The sequence below is a fragment of the Hordeum vulgare genome, chromosome 3H (assembly GCF_904849725.1).
Source record: "Hordeum vulgare subsp. vulgare chromosome 3H, MorexV3_pseudomolecules_assembly, whole genome shotgun sequence".
Taxonomy (NCBI): Eukaryota; Viridiplantae; Streptophyta; class Magnoliopsida; order Poales; family Poaceae; genus Hordeum; species Hordeum vulgare.
The window spans coordinates 77638984-77656557 of NC_058520.1; positions in this window are offsets into that span (position 1 = coordinate 77638984).

Genomic DNA, 17574 nt, shown 5'->3' on the forward strand with positions numbered 1-17574 from the left:
TGCGTGCATCTACTTCTATTACTCCGCACATCGACTGCTATCCAGCATGCATCTAGTGTATTGAGTTCATGGAGAAACGGAGTAATGTCTTAAGAACGATGACATGATGTAGACAAGATCTATTCATTTAGGAATAGACCCCATCGTTTTATCCTTGATAGTAACGATACATGTGTGTCATGTCTCTTTGTGTCACTGAGATTGAGCACTGCAAGATCGAACCCATCACAAAGCACCTCTTCCCATTGCAAGATAAAAGATCAAGTTGGCCAGATAAAAACCAAATATCGGAGAAGAAATACGAGGCTATAATAATCAAGCATGAATATGTTTTCATAGATCTGATCATAAACTCACAATTCATCGGACCCAATAAACACCCTGCAAAAGAAACAATTACATCATTGGGTCTCCAAGAGACCATTGTATTGAGAAACAAAATGAGAGAGAAAGCCATCTAGCTACTGCCTATGGACCCGTAGGTCTGATATGAACTACTCATGCATCAACTGGGGAGCACCATTGAGGATGGTGAACCCCTCTGTGATCGTGTTCCTCTCCGGAACGGGTTCTAGATTGGATTTTGTGGCTCTGGAACTTGCGGCAGCAGAAATGATTTTTCATCGATCCCTCTAGGGTTTTGATAATATTGGGGGTATTTATAGAACTCAGAGGCAGTGGAGAAGGTGCCCGAGGACCCCACTAGACATCAGGCCGTGCTAGGGGCCTCTAGCGTGCCCTGATGTCTAGTGGCCCCCCTGGGCCTCGTCTGCCGCTCATTCTTGGCTCCCAAGATTCCTTCTGGTACAAAAAAAATCTTTGTAAAGTTTTGTGGCAATTGGACCTCATCTGACATGGATTTTCTACGAAGGAAAAACAGAAAAAATATAACAACTGGGACTAGGCACTATGTCAATAGGTTAGTCCTAAAAAATGATATAAAGTTGCTATAAAATTATTATAAAACATCCAAGAATGATAATATAACATCATGGAACAATCAAAACGTATAGATACATTGGAGACGTATCGGCATCCTGAGGTAGATAAATGATAAAAACTGTATTTTTGATGTGGAATGTTGCTTCACATTTTCATAATATTCTTTTTCTTTTCAGCATGGTCATATGGACTTGTAGAGGATGCAAAGCAATAGTCTATAATTTGACATGAACATTTGAATACTTAAGCATATCATCAAGCAACCAAGTCTTTCAAAATATCAATGTTAAAGAACATTATCCCTAGCCCATCATGCTCTATCATTCATCCATTCAAGCAACACACTCAAATATTAACTACATCCAATGATCAAGTATGATAATGGTTTTCCTTAGTTGGTGCTTTATAAGAGATGATGGAGACTCAAATTCAAAAATAAATCGCAGAAAGCAAATAGATAGGCTATTCACAGAGGGAAGCAGGGATTTGTAGAGGTGCCAGAGCTCAAAGTGAAAAACTTAGAGATAATTTTTTTGGGTGGTATGCTTCTCCTATCAATGAAAATGACTAAAAGTTTCCAATATCCTCCATGCTAAACAAATTATCGGCAGTTCCCAAATTGAAAATAAAGTTTATTCCTTTTACACCATTCTTTCACATTCCACGGCTAGTCGTATCCGTGGGTACCGTCCATACCAACACTTCCCAAGGAATTTATTATTTGACAACATAAGATAATTTGTTTTTTTGCATTTTGGGATTGGGCATCCCTATTACCGCCATACTCTCGTGCAATGATAAGTGAATAAACATTCATCTTAAGAATAACCTATTTAATATGGAAGATACCAGCCACCCCTCACTCTTTCAAGAGCAGTACAGACACATAAAACAGAAATTTATTTTGAACATTAGAGTTGGCACTTGCAAATTTACTTGGAATGTTGTTGGAATACCGCATATAGGTAGGTATGGTGGACTCATTTGGCACCAATTTTGAGTTTAGGATTTGGATGCACAAGCACTATCCCCGCTTAATACAAGTGAAGGATAGCAATAGATTGAGAAGCGCCCAACCAAGGAGCGAAAATCATCATAAGTGAACATTAAACATAACTAACACCGAATAATGCAACACAAGTAGGATGTAATTTCATAGCATAATTATTGACTTCATGTGCATGAATAGGGAATCACAAACCTTAAAACTAATATTCTTACTAGAGCATAATTACCCATCAATATAACTCACATATCACTATCTTCATATCACAAAACTATTGCAAAGAATCAAGCTTAATATCCAATGATCTTCATGAAAGTTTTTATTATATCTTTCCTGGACATTCATCACTTTGGAACTAATTTTTATTTAAAGCAAATTGCCAATGCAAATGACAAGCTCTCAAACAAATATAAGTGAACAACGAGAGCACAAGTTTATTTAAAAAAATTAACTCTCAAAATTATATAAGTAAAGCAAGAGAGGATTTCTTCAGAATTTTAGCAACTCCCAAAATAATCTCAGTGAAGCATGAGAGCTAATTTCTTCAAAATAATAGCACCACCATGCTCAAAAAGATATAAGTGAAGTACTTGAGCAATTCCATGGCTCAAAAAAATAAGTGAATCATAGAGAACGATTCAAACAAATCATAGCATAATTTAGCTCTATCAAATGGGTGTTTCCAGCAAGGTTTATTATGACAAACTAACTAGCAAAGAAAGCAAATACACAAATGAGACAAATCCTCCAACCAAAGTTCATGATACGTGACGAATAAAAATGTACCTCCAAGTAAAATTACGCATGGTTTTTAGAAGAAAGAGGGGGTGCCTTCCAAGGCATGCCCAAGCTTAGCCGATTGGTACTCCTTAGATATTGCCTTGGGGTCCATGGGCATCACCAAGCTTAGGCTTTTATCACTCCTTATTCCTTCGTCCATCATGAACTCACTCAAACTTGAAAACTTCAATCACACGAAACTCAACAAAATTTTCATGAGATTCATTAATATAAGAAAACCAAAATTTACTATATGTACTATTGAAAACCTATTCCAATTTTGTTTTTTCATTATACCTACTATATTCTGACTTTACCATGCCTTATGTTGCTCGATACAAACCAGAGAATCATTAAAATAAGCACATAACGCAAAGAAAACAAAATCTATTAAAACAGAACAGTTTGTAGAGATTCAAAATTTACTTATACTTCTGTAACTCCAAAAATTCTGTAAATTATGACGGTGTTGGGAATTTGTATATAAATCTTGTGTTAAAAATTCAGACACTTTTGACGTCTATGTGACTTTTAGGATTTTTGCCACCCGGCGCAAAAATTTCTGTTTTTCAACAAGATTAAAGCAACTAACACCCCACATCATCCCAAAGGCTTTACTTGGCACAAACACTAAATAAAACACAAAAACACAATTATAACAGAAGCATAATTGTTCAAAAACTCAAGAACAGAAAGAAAAGTGAAATATGAAGTTTATTCATTGGGTTGCTGATACGACCATTTTGCATCATGTTTTCATGTTGATATTTATCGCTTTTTGGGCTGTTATTTCACTTCACGGTACAATACTTATGCCTTTTCTCTCATATTTTGCAAGGTTTACATGAAGAGGGAGAATGCCGACACCTGGAATTCCGGCCTGAAATTGTAGCAAGTTTGAGATACCTATTCTGCGCAACTCCAAACACCGTAAAAATCAACGATGATTTTTTCTGGATTTATAAAAAATACTGGGCCGAAGAAGCACCACAGGGGCGCCAGCAGGTGGCCACAAGCCTGCTAGGCGTGGCCACCCCCCTGGCCGCGCCTAGGGGGCTTGTGGGCACCCAACGGGCCCTCTAGCCCCCCTCTTCTGCTATATGAAGGGTTTCGTCCGGAAAAAAAAATCAAGGAGAGGCTTTTTCGTGGATTCGCCGCCACCACGAGGCGGAACTTGAGCAGAACCAATCTAGAGCTCCGGCACGACGATCCTGCCGGGAAACTTCCCTCCCGGAGGGGGAAATTGTCGCCATCGTCATCACCAACACTCCTCTCATCGGAGGGGACTCGTCACCATCAACATCTGCATCAACACCGTCTCATCTCCAAACCCTAGTTCATCACTTGTAACCAATCTCTGTCTCGCGACTCTGATTGGTACTTGTAAGGTTGCTAGTAGTGTTAATTAGTCCTTGTAGTTGATGCTAGTTGGATTACTTGGTGGAAGAGTTTATGTTCAGATCCTTGAAGCTACTCATTACCTCTCTGGTCATGAATATGATTATGCTTTGTGAGTAGTTACTTTTGTTCCTAAGGACATGGGATAAGTCATGCTAATGATTGTCATGTGAATTTGGCGTTCGTTCGGTATTCTGATGTGTTGTATGTTGTTTTTCCTCTAGTGGTGTTATGTGAACGTCAACTACATAACACTTAACCATTATTTGGGCCTAGAGGAAGGCATTGGGAAGTAGTAAGTAGATGATGGGTTGCTAGAGTGACAGAAGCTTAAACCCTAGTTTATGCGTTACTTCGTAAGGGGCTGATTTGGATCCACTAGTTTAATGCTATGGTTAGACTTTGTCTTAATTCTTCTTTCGTAGTTGTGGATGCTTGAGAGAGGGGTTAATCATAAGTGGGATGCTTGTCCAAGTAAGGGCAGTACCCAAGCGTCGGTCCACCCACATATCAAACTATCAAAGTAACGAACGTGAATCATCTGAACATGATGAAAACTAGCATGACAGAAATTCCCGTGTGTCCTCGGGAGCGTTTTTCCTCCTATAAGACTTTGTCCAGGCTTGTCCCTTGCTACAAAAGGGATTGGGACACTTTGCTGCACCATTGCTACTTTTGTTACTTGTTGCTTGCTACGAATCATCTCACCACACAATCACTTGTTACCGACAATTTCAGTGCTTGCAGATTTTACCTTGCTGATAACCACTTGTCAGATCCTTCTGCTCCTCGTTGGGTTCGACACTCTTGCTTATCGAAAGGACTACGATTGATCCCCTATACTTGTAGGTCATCAAGACTCTTTTCTGGCGTCGTTGCCGGGGAGTGAAGCGCCTTTGGTAAGTGGAACTTGGTAAGGAAACATTCATATAGTGTGCTAAAATTTATTGTCACTTGTCACTATGGAAACTAATCCTTTGAGGGGCTTGTTCGAGGTATCTTCACCTTGAACGGAAGCACAAAGAGTTGCTCCTCAACCTGCTGCACCTGCTGAAAATATTTGCTTTGAATTTCCTTCGGGTATGGTTTAGAAACTGCTGGCTAATCCTTTTACAGGAGATGGAACATCACATCCAGACTTGCATCTAATCTATGGAGAGGAAGTTTGTGGTTTATTTAAGCTTGCAAGTTTGCCCGAGGATGAGGTCAAGAATAAGGTCTTTCCTTTATCTTTGAAGGATAAGGCGTTGACATGGTATAGGCTATGTGATGATACTGGATCATGGGACTACAATCGGTTGAAATTGGAATTTCATCAAAAGTTTTATCCTATGCATTTAGTACATCGTGATCGGAATTATATTTATAATTTTTGGCCTCGTGACAGAGAAAGCATCGTCAAGCTTGGTGGAGGCTTAAATCAATGTTATATTCATGCCCCAATCATGAGCTCTCGAGAGAAATTATCATTCAGAACTTCTATGCTCGGCTTTCTCATGATGATCGCACCATGCTTGACACTTCTTGTACCGGTTCTTTTATGAAGAGAGATATTGACTTCAGATGGAATTTATTGGAGAGAATTAAATGCAACTCTATAGATTGGGAGCTTGAAGAAGGTAAGGAGTCAGGTATGAATTTGAAGTTTGATTGCGTTAAATCCTTTGTTGAAACAAATACCTTTTGTGACTTTAGCGCTAAGTATGGACTTGACTGTGAGATAGTAGCTTCACTGTGTGAATCCTTTGCTGCTCATATTGATCTCCCCAATGAGAAGTGGTTTAAATATCATCCTCCCTTAGAAGACAATGTAGTTAAACCCACTCGAGTTGAAGAGAAAGTCATTGCCTATAATGATCTTGTTGTTCCCAATGCTTACATTGAGAAACCACCTTTCCCTGTTAGGATAAAGGATCATTCTAAAGCTTCAACTGTGATACGTAGGGGCTACATTAGAACACCTACACCCCCTGAGCAAATTAGAGTTGAAACTAGCATTGCTATTATCAAAGATCTTCTGTCCAACGATGTTGAGGGACATAATATTCACTTCTGTGAAGATGCTGCTAGAATTGCTAAACCTCACGCTAGATACAAACATAGGCCCGTTGTTTCTGTTAAGATAGGAGATCATTGCTATCATGGTTTATGTGATGTGGGTGCTAGTGTTAGTGCAATACCTCAATCCTTATATGATGAAATTAAAGACGAGATTGCACCTATTGAGATAGAACCCATTGATGTCACTATTCAGCTTGCCAATAGAGATACTATCTGCCCTGTGGGAATTGTTAGGGATGTTGAAGTCTTGTGTGGTAAAACGAAGTATCATGTTGATTTCCTCGTTCTTTCTACCGCTCAAGATAGCTTTTGTCCCATCATATTTGGCAGACCTTTTCTCAATACCGTCAATGCTCATATTGACTGTGATAAGCAAACTGTCACTGTTGGCTTTGAAGGTGTGTCACATGAGTTCAATTTCTCCAAGTTTGGTAGACAACCTCATGAAAAGGAGTTGCCCAGTAAGGATGAAACTATTGCCTTATCTTCTATTGTGGTGCCTCCTACCGATCCCTTAGAGCAATACTTGCTTGAGCATGAAAATGATATGCATATGGATGAAGGGGATGAGATAGATGGAGTTGTCTTAGAACAATATCGAATCCTTAAGAATAACTTGCCTGTTGAACTGCTTGGGGATCCACCCCCACCAAAGGGTGATCCTGTGTTCGAGCTTAAACAGTTGCCTGATACTCTTAAGTATGCTTATCTTGATGAAAAAGAGATATATCTTGTCATAATTAGTGCTAGCCTCTTAGAGCATGAAGAAAAGAAGTTACTAAAAACTCTGAGGAAGCACCGTGCTGCTATAGGATATACTCTTGATGATCTTAAGGCATTAGTCCCACTCTATGCCAACACAAGATTAATACTGATCCTGACTTCAAACCAGTTGCTGATCATCAAAGGAGATTAAATCCTAAGATGAAAGAGGTAGTAAGAAAAGAAATACTAAATCTCCTGGAAGCAGGTATTATCTATCATGTTGCCCATAGTGATTGGGTGAGTCTGGTGCATTGTGTTCCTAAGAAGGGAGGCATTACCGTTGTCCCTACTGATAAGGATGAATTGATCCCACAGAGGATTATTACTGGCTATAGGATGGTGATTGATTTTAGGAAACTGAATAAAGCCACTAGGAAAGATCATTACCCTCTGCCTTTTATCGACCAAATGCTAGAAAGACTGTCTAAACACACACACTTCTGCTTTCTGGACGGTTATTCTGGTTTCTCCCAAATACCAGTTGCACAATCTGATCATGAGAAAACCACTTTCACCTGCCCTTTCGGTACCTTTGCTTATAGACGTATGCCTTTTGGCTTATGCAATGCACCTGCCACCTTTCAAAGATGTATGATGGCTATATTCTGTGACTTCTGTGAAAAGATTGTTGAGGTTTTCATGGATGACTTCTCCGTTTACGGGTCTTCCTTTGATAATTGCCTCAGCAACCTTGATCGGGTCTTGCAGAGATGTAAAGATACCAATCTTGTCTTGAATTGGGAGAAGTGCCACTTTATGGTTAATGAAGGCATCGTCTTAGGACATAAAATTTCTGAAAGAGGTATTGAAGTCGATAAGGCTAAGGTTGATTCAATCGAGAAAATGCCATACCCCACAGATATCAAAGGTATAAGAAGTTTCCTTGGTCATGCTGGTTTTTGTAGAAGGTTCATTAAAGACTTTTCTAAGATTTCTAGTCCTCTTACCAATCTCTTGCAAAAGGATATTCCTTTTGTTTTTGACAGTGACTGTGAGGAAGCCTTCGAAATACTTAAGAAGGCTTTGATAACTGCACCTATTGTTCAACCACCTGATTGGAACTTACCTTTTGAAATCATGTGTGATGCTAGTGATTATGCTATTGGTGCTGTCCTAGGGCAAAGAGTTGATAAAAAGTTGAATGTTATTCGCTATGCTAGTAAAACTCCAGACAGTACCCAAAGAAACTATGCCATTACAGAAAAGGAATTTTTAGCAGTCGTGTTTGCATGTGAAAAGTTCAGGTCTTACATAGTTGATTCCAAAGTCACTATTCACACTGATCATGCTGTTATTAAGTACTTAATGGAGAAGAAAGACGCCAAACCTAGATTATCAGATGGGTTCTCTTGCTAGAAGAATTTGATTTGCACGTTATCGACAGGAAGGGTGCTAATAACCGAGTAGCAGATAACTTGTCTAGGTTGGAGAACGTTCTTGATGACCCACAACCTATGGATGATAGCTTTCCCGATGAGCAACTGAATGTCATCAATGCTTCACGTAGTGCACCATGGTATGCTGATTATGCAAACTATATTGTTGCCAAATATATACCACCTAGTTTCACATACCAGCAAAAGAAGAAATTCTTCTTTGACTTGAGACATTACTTTTGGGATGATCCTCACCTTTATAAGGAAGGAGTAGATGGTGTTATTATATGTTGTGTACCTGAACATGAACAGGGACATATCCTACAGAAGTGTCACTCCGAGGCCTACGGAGGACACCATGCGGGAGATAGAACTGCACACAAGGTATTGTAATCAGGTTTCTATTGGCCCACTCTCTTCAAGGATGCCCGTAAGTTTGTCTTGTATTGTGATGAATGTCAAAGAATAGGTAATATCAGTAAACGTTACGAAATGCCTATGAACTATTCACTTGTTATTGAACCATTTGATGTCTGGGGCTTTGATTATAAGGGACCTTTTCCAAAATCCAATGGGTATACTCACATCCTAGTTGTTGTTGATTATGTCACTAAGTGGGTAGAAGCTATCCCCACTAGTAGTGTTGATCACAACACCTCTATCAAGATGCTTAAAGAAGTTATTTTCCCTAGATTTGGAGTCCCTAGATATCTAATGACCGGCGGTGGTTCACACTTTATTCATGGTGCTTTCCGTAAAACACTTGCTAAGTACGATGTCAACCATAGAATTGCGTTACCCTATCACCCTCAGTCCAGTGGTCAAGTAGAGCTAAGCAATAGAGAGATTAAACTAATTCTGCAAAATACTATCAATAGGTCTAGAAAGAATTGGTCTAAGAAGCTCGATGATGCACTGTGGGCTTATAGAACTACCTATAATAATCCCGTGGGCATGTCTCCGTACAAAATGGTGTACGGTAAAGCATGTCATTTACCTCTTGAGCTAGAGCATAAAGCTTATTGGGCAATAAAAGAGCTCAACTTTGACTTCAAACTTGCTGGTGAGAAGAGGTTATTTGATATTAGCTCGCTTGATGAATGGAGAACTCAGGCATATGAGAATGCCAAGTTGTTCAAGGAAAAGGTTAAGAGGTGGCATGATAAGAGGATACAAAAGCGTGAGTTCAATGTAGGTGTTTATGTCTTGCTATATAACTCTCGTTTAAGATTCTTTGGAGGCAAGCTTCTCTCTAAATGGGAAGGTCCCTATGTTGTTGAGGAAGTATATCGTTCCGGTGCTATCAAGATCAACAACACGGAAGGTAATTGTCCAAGAGTTGTAAATGGGCAGAGAATCAAGCATTATACCTTAGGTACTCCCATAAATGTTGAAAGCAATATTATCAATACCATAACTCCGGAAGAATACCTAAGGGATATTTATCAGCCTGTTTCAGACTCCGAAAAAGAAGAGGTATGTGATTCGGTAAGAAAACAGACTCCAAAACTTTTCCAGTAGAAAATTTTCTCCGTTTTGGAATTTTTGAAAAAATACAGAAATTGGAAGTAGTCCGGAAAGCGCGCGAGGAGGCGACAAGCCTGACAGGCGCGGGCCCACCCCCTAGCCGCGCCTGGGGGGCTTGTGGCCACCTCATGTGCCTCCCGGACTCCGTTTTCGTGCAGAGTACTCCTTCTGGTCTGGAAAAAATCATTATATATTCTCCCATGATGTCTGACCCTTGTATCACGCAAATTTCCTCTGTTTTCGTTTCGAGCCTGTTTTCTGTTGCAGATTTAGAGCAAGATGTCGTCTCAGGAATCTGTGGGGGAGAACAATCTCCCTCAAGTTTATGGAGAAGTAAGTGATGATCTGAAAAGGATGGAGGTCATGGAGGCTAAGAAAAGGCTACCTAAAGAAACCAAGGGCAAAACCAAGGAGTAGAATCAGGCGTGGGACAAAGTGCAATCTGTGCTCAACAAGGAAGAAGTTGAAGAAGTGGATTTCCTCCAACCCTACCTCTACCTACTGTCTCCATCCTTGATTGAACTCTTGAGGTTTTGTGAAACAACTCGTGCTCGCAATACTTATCTCACTCGTGAAGTTGTTTTGTTGGAGAAACATATCACATATCTCCAAGGTATAAATCAAAGATTAGTAGCCCTCTTGGAATCAAACCCATGTTGCAACAACTCCACCACCATCACCACCAAAGGAAGACAACTAAGCATGGGTATGGGCAATCCCCTTGGCTTGTGCCAAGCTTGGGGGAGTTGCCCCGGTATCGTATCACCATCACATCTTTCGCCTTTACCTTTGTTTTAGTTTGTTCCTTTTCAGTTTTCTTTTTCTCTAGTAGAATAAAAGTCTTAGTGTTTTAGTCTTGAGTTTTGCTTTGTGTCACCCGCGTATTCGAGCTCGTGAGCCATATAATAAAGAGTATCTTAGTTGAATGGCTTTGCCTCTTGCCATGATCATAAGTTTGAGAAAGAACAAACGCATGAAAGATCATGCAATGATCTTATGGAAAGTGATGGCTTCACATATAAAAAGAATGTTGATTGAAACTTGTTGAGGGTAGACAAACGTAGACCTTGGTCATTGTTGCAATTAATAGGAAGTGATAAAGAAGGAGAGGTTCACATATAAATATATCATCTTTGACACCATCTATGATTGTGAATACTCACTAAACTATTGCATGCCTAGAAGTAGATGTTGGACAAGGAAGACAACATAATGAATTGTGTTTGCTTGGTTCCGAACAATGTTATATGATTAGAGATCCTTTAGCATGTGACGATTGCTTCCACCTCATATTAGCCAAAACTCCCGCACCAAGTAGAGATACTACTTGTGCATCCACAAACCTTCAACCCAGTTTTACCATGAGAGTCCACCATACCTACCTATGGATTGAATAAGATCCCTCAAGTAAGTTGTCATCGGTGCAAGCAATAAAAATTGCTCTCTAATATGTATGATCTATTAGTGTGTGGAAAATAAGCTTTGTACGAACCTGTGATGAGGAAGACATAAAAGCGACAGACTGCATAATAAAGTTCTTTATCACAGGAGGCAATATAAAGTGACGTTCCTCCGCACTAAGAGGCCACGCATCCAAACCTCAAAAGCGCATGACAACCTCTGCTTCCCTCTGCGAAGGACCTATATTGTACCTTTACTTTTTGCCCTTGAAAGAGTCATGGTGATCTTCACCAATTCCTTATTCCGCCTTTATCTTGGCTAACGTCACATGCTAGGGAAAGATCTATATTCATATGTCAACTTGGAGGTAAGCATTCATGAATTATTATTGTTGACATTACCCTTGAGGTAAGCAGTTGGGAGGCGAAACTATAAGCCCCTATCTTTCTCTGTGTCCAGCTGAAACTTTTATCTCATGAGTACCACGTGAGTTGTAGCAATTGTAGAGAACGAAAGGATGATTGAGTATGTGGATTTGCTTTACAAGCTCTTATTTGACTCTTTCTGATGTTGTGATAAATTGGAATTGCTTCAATGACTAAAGGCTATCGGTTGTTACTCCTCGGTAAGGTTCTTGATCCATGCTTTACTTTGTGAAGGAATCATCACTTTAGCATGAGAGATTATATGTTGGTATTGTTGTTCTGATCATGATCATGATGCATGCATGTTCATATCTTGTTTTGTCGACACCTCTCTCCCTAAACATGTGGACATATTTATTGAGCTAGGATTTCGCTTGAGGACAAGCGAGGTCTAAGCTTGGGGGAATTGATTGATACGTCTCCATCGTATCTACTTTTCCAAACTCTTTTGCCCTTGTTTTGGACTCTAATTTGCATGATTTGAATGGAACTAACCTGGACTGACGCTATTTTCAGCAGAATTGCCATGGTGTTGTTTTTGTGCAGAAATGAAAGTTCTCGGAACGTCCTGAAAATTTACGGAGAATATTGCTGGAAAATATGAAAAATACCCGCGCAAAGATCCACCGGAGGGGATGGGCCAATGGGCCACAAGCCCTGTAGCCGCCCCCCTGGTGGCGGCTACCAAGTTTGTGGGGCCCTCGTGGCTCTGCCGCCCCCAAACTCAGCTCTATAAATTCACTTTCGTCCCATAAAAATAAAAAAGAGAATATTTCGTCGCTTTGCGATACGGAGGCGCCGCCACATCCTGTTCTTCATCTGGAGGGCAGATCTGGAGTCCGTTTTGGGCTCCGGAGAGGGGAAATCGTCGCCATCGTCATCATCAACCTTCATCCCTCTCCAATTCCACGAAGCTCTTCATCATTCGTGAGTAATCTATTCGTAGGCTCGCTGGGCGGTGATGAGTAGGATGAGATCTATCATGTAATCGAGTTAGTTTTGACGGGGATTGATCCCTAGTACTCACTATGTTCTGAGATTGATGTTGCTACTACTTTGCCATGCTTAATGCTTGTCACTTGGGCCCGAGTGCCATGATTACAGATCTGAAATTATTATGTTGTCACCAATATATGTGTGTTTTAGATCCGATCTTGCAAGTTGTAGTTACCTACTATGTGTTATGACCCGGTAACCCCGGAGTGACAATAACTGGAACCACTCCCGGTGATGACCATAGTTTGAGGAGTTCATGTGTTCACCAAGTGATAATGCGTTGGTCCAGTTCTTTATTAAAAGGAGAACCTTAATATCCCGTAGTTTCCTTTTGGACCCCGCTGCCACGGGAGGGATGGACAATAGATGTCATGCAAGTTATTTTCCCTAAGCACGTATGACAACACACAGAATGCATGCCTACATCACATTGACGAACGGGAGGTAGCCACATATCTCTCCGTGTTATAACCGTTGCATGATGAATGTCATCCAAACAAATCACTGACCCATTGCCTACGAGTTTGTCCCACTGCTGTTACCACTCTTGCTGCTACTGTTACTTGTTTTGCTCTGTTGTTGTTACTACTGTGGTTGCTACTGTTACTTGCTTTGCCCTACTGCTGCTACCACTACTGTTACTTGCTGTTGCTACTTGCTACTGTTGTCATTACTGCTGTTCCTTGCCACTGTTGTTACTCGTTACACTGCTGCTACCTGCTACAATACTTTTTCTCGCATCGTTGCCGGGAAAGAATATTTCCCGTCCACGGGGAACTTCAGGCGCCATTGATACAACAGTTAGGAATAGTCTGCCATCAACAGATCGTTTCTCGCACCGTTGTTATCATACTACTTTGTTGTTGATACTTTGCTTGCAGATACTAATCTTTCAGGTGTGGTTCAATCTAACACATTCAACTGCTAATACTTGAGAATATACTTTCGCTTCCTGTCGTGTGAACCAACAAATTTGGGTTGAATACTCTACCCTCGAAAACAGCCTCGATCCCACGCGCTGGTGGGCTATTGCAAGACAATTTCTAATTGTTGAGCAATCGAGATAAACATTTTTCTAGCCATTGCCAGGGATCTGCTAACAGCATTTTTCTGGCGCCGTTGTCGGGAAAGCGATTGCTATATTTTCTGAGTCACTTTGGATTTATATCTGCTGATCACTATGAAGAATGTGAAAGATCCCAAAACCAGAGTTTTGCCCTCAACTACGAAGGGAGGTAAGGAACTGCCATCTAGCTTTGCACTTGATTCACCTTCAGTTATGAGTAAGTTTGCGACACCACCTCCTGCTAGAGATGCTATGCCTGATGATGCTATGCCTGATACTGCTAGAGATGCCATGCCTGATGATACTATTCCTGATATTGCTAGAGATGCTATGCTTGATACTGCTTTGCCTGATGATGCTAGAGATGCTATGCCTGATGATGCTATGCTTGATACTGCTAGAGATACTACTTTGCCTGATGTGCCACTAGGGGTATTCCTTGATGCTCATATTGCTAGAGTTACTGCCAATGCTCGTGATGCTTCTGAAACTGCCGATACTATTGAGATAGAACCTGCTTTTGCTCCTGCTAGATCTAGCTCGCCTAGATATGAATTTCCTGATATACCTGAGGGTTACATTATGGAGGGAGAGATAGCTGAGGATTTTCTTGCGTGTAAGGATGCCTATGACCCTGAGAAATTACTTCTCAAGTGGAAGGAAAAATCTCTGAAAGCTAGGATGAAATAAGACCCGAAGTTTGCCACTTCACCTATCTTTATCACCGATAAGGATTATGAATTCTCTGTCGACCGTGAGATAATCTCTCTAGTCGAATCTGATCCTTTCCACGGTTATGAGTCTGAGACAGTCGTAGCCCATCTTACCAAACTACAAGATATAGCCACCCTTTTCACTAGTGAGGAGAAGATCCGCTACTACTATATCCTTAAGTTCTTTCCTTTCTCTCTAAAGGATGACGCTAAAGCCTGGTTCACTTCTCTTGCTCCTGGATGTGTGAGTAGTCCCCAGGATATGGTCTATTACTTCTGTGAGAAATATTTCCCTGCCCATAAGAAGCAAGCTGCCTTGCAGGAAATATACAACTTTTCTCAAGTCAAAGAAGAGAGTCTCCCACAAGCTTGGGGGAGGCTCATCCAGCTACAAAATGCTTTGCTTGATCACCCTCTTAAGAAGAACGAGATACTTGATATCTTCTATAACGGACTTACCGATGCCTCTAGAGACCACCTAGATAGTTGTGCCGGTTGTGTTTTTAGGGAACGAACTATCGAACAAGCTGAGATCCTTCTGAATAACATCTTGATCAACGATAATGCTTGGACTATTCCCGAACCACCTCCTAAGCCAACTCCTAAGAAAAGAGGTATTCTATTCCTCAGTCCCGAAGATATGCAAGAAGGCAAGAAATCTATGCAAGAGAAAGGCATTAGATCTGAAGATGTCAAAAATCTACCACATATTGAAGAGATCCATGGTCTCGATAACCCGATACAAGTAGTAGAAGTTTATTCTCTACGTAGGTTTGATGAGAGTGATATTCCTTTTGACAAACCTGCTATCCTATGCTTTGATGAATTTGACAACTTTGTTGCCAAACAACAGAGTTTCAATGATTATGTTAGCAGACATTTGGAACAAAGTACTCGTATGCTTAGTCATTTAAGTGCTTGTGTAGATAGAAATGTCAATGATCTGAAGCTTCTGAGTAAACATGCCTCTATGATTACTACTCAGGTAGAACAAGTACTTAAAGCTCAGAATGACTTGCTCAATGAATTAAACGACAACTCTGTCATAGTCATTACTAGAGGAGGAAAAATGACTCAGGAACCTTTGTATCCTGAAGGCCATCCTAAGAGAATTGATCAAGATTCTCAAGGAATTAATGCTGATACACCCAGTCATCCTAAGGAGAAGAAGAAGGATGATAGAAACCTACATGCCTGTTCACCAAATACTGTCACACTTGAAGAACCTAATGATATTTCTACGTTTGATGCAGAAACACAATCTGGTGATGAACATGAACCTGGTGACAATATGGACAGCGATGTTCATAGTAATGCTCAACCTAGCAATGATGAGGATGTGGAGATTGAACCTACGGTTAATCCTGATAACCCACAACCTAAGAGATACGATAAGAATGACTTCACTGCTAGGAAGCATGGTAAAGAAAGGGAGACATGGGTTCAGAGACCTATGCCCTTTCCTCCTAAGCCATCCAAGAAAAAGGATGATGAGGATTTTGAGCGCTTCGTTGAGATGACAAGACCCGTCTTTCTGCAGATGCAGTTAATTGATATGCTCAAAATGTCTCCATATGCCAAGTACATGAAAGATATCATGACTAATAAACGGAAGATACCAGATCTTGAGATCTCCAGCATGCTTGCCAATTACACTTTCAAAGGTGGAACTCCTAAGAAAGTTGGTGATCCCGGAGTGCCCACTAAACCATGCTCCATTAAAGGAAACTACGTAAGAACTACCTTATGTGACCTTTGAGCCGGTGTTAGTGTTATGCCTCTCTCTCTTTATCGTAGACTTGAACTGGATAAGTTGACACCACTAAAATTTCTCTACAAATGGCCGACAAATCAACTGCTTTCCCTATCGGCATTTGCGAGGATGTGCGTGTTGTGGTTGCTAACACCACTATCTAAACAGACTTTGTTATCTTGGATATTCCCGAGGACGATGCCATGGCTGTCATCCTCAGAAGACCCTTGTTAAACACTGGAGGGGCTGTTATAGATTGCAACAAAGGCAATGTCACTTTCCATGTTAACGGTAATGAGCATATAGTGCACTTTCCGAAGAAACGATATCAAGTACATTGCATCAATGCTATCGAAAAAACTTCATCGATTCTTATTGGGAGCTTTGCATGCCCTATTCCTCGTGTCAAGATGAAGTATGATTTGCTTGTTGGGGAGATACATATCACCATTGAGGTGACTTGGTGGCTATTCGAAAATTCTCCGTTCTCTTTTGCGATTCAAGAAGGTTTTGTCATGAGGGTTTGATCAACCCCATTGACGGATTTCTTTCGATGACCATGAAATGGATGAATCAAAGAGTCACATACCTCTGCTTTAAGCTTTCACTTTCTCTTGCTTAGAAGAAAAATGATAGATTTAGTTTAGTTTTTCCTGTTTTCTGTTTTAGCATCCCGGAGAAAAATACCCCGAAAATAAAAGTTCTCCGATGGCCCTGAAAATCTAGTATGATTTTTTCTGGAATATTTGAAAAATACTGGGACTGAGAGCTGGCCTGGGGGCCACACCAGTGGGCCACAAGCCGTGTAGCCCCCCCCCCTCGTGGCGGCTACCAAGCTTGTGGGGCCCACAGGGACCCGCTCCACTCATTCCAGCTCCCATCCTCTTCTTCCACCTCCAGAAAAAATCGTTTCGCAGCACAAACCCATGTTCTTGCTCATTTGGCTGAGATTTTCGATCTCCTTGCTCAAAGCACCATTCTCCGAACCGCTTTGGGGGAATTACTCCTTGTTAAGTGACCCATCCATTGGTCCAATTAGTTTTTGCTCTAGTGCTTTATCCTTCGCGTATTCTTGCTACCTTGGTGACCCTGTTCTTGAGCTTGAAATGTTGATTTTAGCTGGTCCCAAGTAGTTTTAGCGTGTGATATGACCTCTAGGCACTAGTAGGAGTAGTTGCTACGAGTTGGGTTAATCTTCATTCAGTTTTCTTTCGAAGTCTCTAAAATTTTAGAAATTTTCAGAGCTAGAAAAGGAAAAAAGATGAGGAGGTTCTTGAGAGGCTCTTCAAGCCGTAACCCCAAGGAGGATGAGAAGAACCACCCCAAGTACGTGGTTCCTCGAGTCACAGAAGTTCGAGCGTGCGA